The sequence below is a fragment of the Sinohyriopsis cumingii genome, chromosome 16 (genome assembly GCF_028554795.1).
Source record: "Sinohyriopsis cumingii isolate HCF-2022 chromosome 16, ASM2855479v2, whole genome shotgun sequence".
NCBI classification, from domain to species: Eukaryota; Metazoa; Mollusca; class Bivalvia; order Unionida; family Unionidae; genus Sinohyriopsis; species Sinohyriopsis cumingii.
The window spans coordinates 60,086,714-60,093,613 of record NC_142976.1 but is presented as its reverse complement, the minus strand read 5'-3'; positions in this window follow the sequence as shown (position 1 = coordinate 60,093,613).

Sequence of the window (6,900 nt, the reverse complement as noted above, 5' to 3'; positions counted from 1 at the left end):
GGTACATTTAAAAATACAAATATGATCAGGGGTGTTACATGTTGCAAGCAAAATCTTGTATGCTCCCCTCGATAATGTGTCATGCACAATGTAAGCGGATAACGATCCTGGTAATAAGGCATTGTACTCCAAATGTCTCAGCCCTTATAGCCTACTTGTGCTGATGTGCGGTATAACACCAAACCAGTCCATAACATTATTATGCTTGGAAACGTTGGAAAACAAATTTTTTTCAGCATCAGAAAAGAAAACTTTTAATTTGATCATTAATTGAAATTGTTTAATTGCTGTTATACCTATAAACAATTATAGACATGAACAAAATAGCGTATGAAACACTAAACACCATAAGGTAATAACAAATATAGACTAAAAAAGAGCCGCGTGGACTGGCATTGTGGTTGTCATTTGTAGTGAGGAAAATCAAGTATATACACATATTATTCGTTTACAATGCTATTCCTTATAGCAAATCAATACAATATTGCAGGGCCTGAAATTGCTGGATCTCTGTAGTAATATCCAAATGATTGATTACGTAAAATCACCCATTGATCGAGTACATAAAATTAATTTCAATTAGGAGTGATCATATTCAGTTCCTGAGGACAAAATATTTCCGTTTCATCAATTTACCACTTCGAATTCGAACAGCCTTTTCTATTGCACCTAAGTATCTCAGCGGGTTTTTTTTTTGTACTACAAATTTAGGTAAACTTCTAAAAGCTTTTTGGAGAAAATTAAATAATTATTTGTGACAATGAAAAGCACTAAAAATTTAAAAACAAGTTGAAGATCTATGAGAGGGAAGTACAGCTTGATAAACCATCATTAGAATGAAATAACGACAAATCCTCAGAAACTCCCCAAATCGATTCCCTGCTACTTAAACACCAGTACAGTGTAATCCATATCATATGCATACATATGATGATATCATTATTTTGGCATTCAAATTTTCACTATGAATATAAGATATATATAATCAAATGATGACATTTAAAAAAAAAAAAAACACCCGGCTTTACAGACTTTAATGTGCCAATGAATAGGCGTGGCTATGTTGATTCTAGTATTTTGCCACTTGGGAAATCAAAACTTTTTTTTAACTTAGGGCAAGAGTACGGTCCAGAATTCACTCTTCATGCAGCACACACACTAAAGAAAAAGAATTGTGACTTGTTTCTCATTTGTTTGTGTCCAAGTGTTCAGTCAAGAAATACAGTGGTCAAAGGAAGAGCTACATAAAGTTGTAGCTTAATAATATTGTAGACTCGCTAAGATCGGCGTCAAGACACGATTGTCTAGAACATAAATGTTTATGTTTTGCACAATAAAATAATTTGCAAAATAAAAACGTGTTGTTTCTCTGTTGTCTTCTTTCTGTGTGTTGTTTTGCTTTGCTTGGCACTGTTGTCTAAATGAACGAACGAAAGCGTAAGAGGGACGTTATTTTGGAGTGGAACAAACCATTTAAACTTTTAAATGCGATGGAAAACATGTTATGCCTACGTACTGTTTTCCAGCTATGCAGTTGTGTTGGGTGTATCATGTTGAAAAAAGACTTATCGTATCTGTGTACAACAACCTCCATTAGTCATTTTGGGGTGGAATCTTTTGTCATCAACACATGACACACGTCATTTACCTCCCGCCATGCATGATATGTTACTGTCAACTGTTAAACCTGCATTCTGAGAACTTGTTTATTGTAACACTAGCAGGCATTCGAATGGCTCTGTTACTTCCTGTTTCCCTCTAGCGTACTGACTCATATCTAAAATATTATATTTTGAATCAGGTTCACGCATCATAGTTTTCATTGCTTTCTTTTTCCAGATACTCGAGAAAGTGCTTGTGTAATCATTGATAGAGAATGAATGGTAACTCAAAAGTGCCTGGGACTGGAATGTACCGAAACCGAAATTCTGCGCAGTAGAATGGGTTGGAGCATACCAAAGCAGGGCCTCCACAGTAGTATGCAACCACAGCTGTCAACAAAATGCACACAAAATGCAGCGAGTGGACGACTAAGGTTTGAAACTTTGATCAGGATTTTCAGCATGTGTCAGTACCTTCATGTCCGCCTCCTTTTGGTCTAACTTAAATATAACAGTTGCGTTAAGCAGACTGCTTCTCTGGGACAAGGATATACTTCTCGCAACAGTGAAATCCACCAGCAATGACAAATTGCTAACGTGGTTGCAAGCTCTCCTCTACAATTTTAACCATCTGGTTATAGATAAGATCTACTTAATTTGTTTTGTTGAAAGGATAACAAAATATATTTATTTCCCTGTATGATGTGTGTGTAATTGAGCCTCTTTCTGACTCTGTGGAGAAGAAACTCCTCTTCGACTCTGCACTGATTCTTTGATTGAGCATGTATTGTGTCTATTAACCAGTAAATCAATCCTTGTAAATGTTATGCAACCGGTTGAAAATATTTCATTGCCAGCTCTCTACATTGCCAACTCTCTAAATTGCCAGCTCTCTACATTGCCAACTCTTTACATTGCACCTTTTGACCATCTTCATCATTGTCATACCATCAACTACATGACGGGTTTGGATGATAGGAAAGGTCACCGGCTTTTGGCAACAAACGTGACACTAGTTCTCCAGTTCCTGAAGATAAATACTTTTTTGTATCTTTCTCAAAATTCCATCTGCATAAGGTAGAGACTATGGCACAAAAGATAATGCATATTGGTGAAATTCCTTTACATTGAGATATCTACTATTTGCGCGTGACAAGTCACATTATGTTTGACCTCTGCCGCAATTAAACCGAGTCAGCTGATCCTGATCACTAAAATCTCATCTCCTTGATCTCACACCGTGTTGAGAAATGTGTCAAATGCCTTATGTGTCCTAACTAGGCACATCTCACTTAATAAACAAACTCAATACAAGTTGTACAAAAAAATAATCAATCAATAGTTCATTCCCACCTTTATTTTGAAAGAACCTGTGACATAGGAGCAATAAATCAATGCGACAATAATGAAAATAACGATAAGATCTCGAAGAATGAGAACAGTGATTTTTCAGTGTTTAATTTCATTCTTGGAATGAATATTTAAAGACACACACCCTCCCCAAAAAAATATAAAATAGGCAAAGTGATCCTAAAAAATAAAATCATAAGTTATTAATCGTTTACTGCCTTAAATGCTCCTTTTCGTCTTGTGTATGAAAACAAAATTAAGACTGATATTGTTTAGTTCAACAGGAAAGTATTGTTTGGTATTTTATATGTGAGTTCTAGTCTCAGCTAAGCATATCTCAATTGGTTCACTCATTTTGGAGGTAGCGATGCATTGGCGTGAAACTCTCTGCATCATATGAAAATATTATGCGCAGTTATAACCCACTTAACTTGCAAAATGCGTTTCTCGTCCCAATATCAGATTGTTACCACCTTTCTTTTGGAGGGGCAGAGGGATGGGGTGAGGGTGACAATATAAAAAAAAACACTTGAAGCTAGTTAACGAGTCCAATTAAAGCATTGAATCTACGTTTCTTAAATTGAAATTTCTCTTTAAAATTGTATTTATTTTTCGACGAAAGAGTGAACTTGGAAGTTATCTGTCATGTAATAATTTAAAAAACTTATGCGTATAATCATCCGGGTGAGAGGAGGTTAATGCGCTCTTCATCAATCGTGTAATAATTTACTAAACGCATGCATATAATCATCCAGGTGAAATGAGGTGAATGCGCGCTTCATCAGTCATGTAATAATTTACTAAACGCATGCGTATAATCATCCAGGTGAAATGAGGTGAGTACGCTCTTCATCAGTCATGTAATAATTTAATAAACGTATGCGTATAAATCATACAGGTGAAATGAGGCGAATGCGCTCTTCGTCAACATATCAGGCTGTTTTCGATAACGTTAATAGTAAATATTCCACCTTCTGCTTTGCAGAGATGCGGTATACTTTACAAAACAGTGAACCTGGCAGTAAACGCCTGTATTAATCGTCATTTGACCACAAAATGTCGACTTTTTAATATAAATGTTTAATCGATGAAACAATTAAATCAAATCATTTCAATAGAGGTTGTGTTACGATTTTCATTTCTAAGCAAGATTTCATACGATACACTTCATTTAAATATTCACAAAACAGCCTGTGTTAAAATGGCAGCCTTTAAGAAAATGGGAGCTTCTGATTTACTATCAAATCTCATACACTACAGGGGCCCCGAGTGGCCGAGTAGACTAAAGCGCTCTCCGTTACGGATCATTGCCATCTCACCTCTGTCTGCGTGGGTTCGAGACTCGGATTCAGTCAATGTGGGTATGTGAGAAAGCTTGCCAGTATCTTCTCTTAGGTCGGTGGTTCTTTCCGGGGTTTTTCCGGGTTCTTCCTCCACCATTAATACTGGCCACCATGTACAGCCTATCGTGTGCTGAAAAATGGCGTTAAACCCTACAACAACAAAAACATACACTACATGTTCTGGCTGGTGCCCCGTGTGACCGAGTGGTCTAAAGCTCTTGCCTTTACCGGTCACTGCCATCTCCCCTCTTTCCGCGTGGGTTCGAGCCAATGTGGATATGTGAAAAAGCTGCCAGTTGCATCTTGTGGGTCGATGGTTCATACCAGGCTTATCCCGGGTTCTTCCTCCACTACTTATACCGGCCGTCATGTATATCTTTTCTTGCGCTGAGATAAGGCGTTAAACTTCAAAACAACGTGTTCAGGCTTAAATACACACACTATGGTTCTTGAGAAAGGTCGGATAGCTGTTCGTACAAAGAAGTAAAAGATTTCAGGTGAAACTCTGTTTTCTTTAACCTAATTCACAAACGGATATTCGTTTATTTTCTTTTAAACATTTGCAGCCATGTTTTTTTATATTGTGGATATTTATGGAGTTTCAAACTTTCGCTTAACAGTCGTTTGTACAACACAAAAATTTATGGAAATAAATAATGGATATTTCGTACGCAGAAAGTGACAAGCTTTGTTGTACAAAAATTTAGTTCGTCTCAGTTAAATTTCAGCTTGAAATGCTGTAAATCAGAGCTTATTCATGCGTCTGAGATTTTGCACACGTCTAGGGATCGTCATCTTCGGATACTCACCGACGAACTTAAACGTCCTGGGTATACTGGCCCACAAAGCGTGCAAGTCGCACATATTCATAATGTAGTGTGAATATAAACACTGACTCTTTTTTATTTGTGTGAGTGTGTTTTTTATGTGTGTGTGTGTGTGTATGTGTGACTTGGATTTTTAACGTAGCTTTAACACTTTTTCAGTCATATCGCTACGATGTCTGCATTGTTACAGTTTATAGTGATGTCTAGCACTGGGGCATCATGTCGCAGACATGTAGCATGATGTCCCACCCAGTCACATCATCCTGACACCAGGCCAACCAGTCCTAACACTAACCTCTTAATGCTGAGCGCCAAGCGAGGCAGCTGTTAGTACCATTTTTGCAAGTCTTTGGTATGACTCGACTGGTGATCGAACCCACGACCTCCCACATCTGAGGCCGACGCTCTAACCACTAGGCTACCGGAGTGGTCAAACTAATTAGCAGTCTCAGAGCTATGGGTTTTTTTCTTCTCTGTGACATACAAATACGGTTGATTCAAGATATGTTAAGATGGTGGCTAAACCAAAGTGCCACTGAAGAAACGAAAATTATCGGCTAACCTTTTCCCTGAAATCACTGTATTGTCCCAAAGCGCACACTAGGGTATTGGGAGGGTGCGGGGGGGGGGGGGGGGGGAGTAAGTTGAGAGTTTTCAGTATAGTTTGTATCGGATTCATTCAAATCGCTCAGTTTAACCCGAAATATACAAAGGTTGCCGAATGTATCGGGGAGGGTAGGTGGGTGACAAATGAAGAGGAATTTAATCAAGTCTTCGGTATCTTGGAATGAGGAACTCTTGTATTCATTTCCTGCCTATCATCGATATTCGAAAGAATGAAACAGTTTCGGAGCTAAATGTAATACATTGGGTTCCTTTACTGTATTCTACAGAGGATGTGAATAGCAGCAGGATATATGAAAATCAGACATGTACATTGATTGAAAGCAGAAATGTCGAAACGGGCGCATTTTAGTTATCCTTTGTTAGTTAAAATATTTTATATATTCTCACTCCCTAAATCTGAAATGGTAGTGAAAGTGGTGGGGTATGGGGCAGAGTACATACGGTCCATATCCCAAATTCTCACCATTTGCATTGCATAATTTGCAAATCAATTTGCTCGTTTATTTAGTTTTATGTTTCGTCTCCCCCATGACGACAGTTTTCTATCAATTGGCTAAAATCTTTCAATGAGTTTGGACTTCTGGTATAATCTGGTTTCCAATTTCCAACTCTTTATTTGTTCATTCTTTTACCACACTAGTACGTTTCTCGCTAATATTAAAGGGAACTTATTTCTACCTTGGCTCGGTCTACGTTTGGATGCGACCGAGGAAAGTTACTCCTGATGTGACTGTAATTAGCTAGCAGACCTAGTTATCTCCCTTGCACTATGACTGATAAGTGACTCATGACAACTGATTGTTTATAAATGTAAAGTGGCTCAGTTATAGAAACTACTTAGTGGTGAACTGTTCAGTGGATAACCAGTAGAGAACTTTTATATGAAGGAAGTAATAACTACATTTGATAATAATTTTTTAAAATAAGTATAATTTGTTTATCTCTAAAGCTACCTTGCAACCGCGACAGTTGTGATTAAGTAGCCTGTAATTCCACAGTTATAATGTTTAGAACAAGAAAAAAGAGGTTGAAAACCAACTATGAGCTGAAGATATTCCCATTTATTTTCCTTAGTTTTCGTGCTGAGTGTTCACCATATATGCGTTTTTTTAGTTATATATGATAATTTCTAAAAGTTTGTTATTTCTCGCC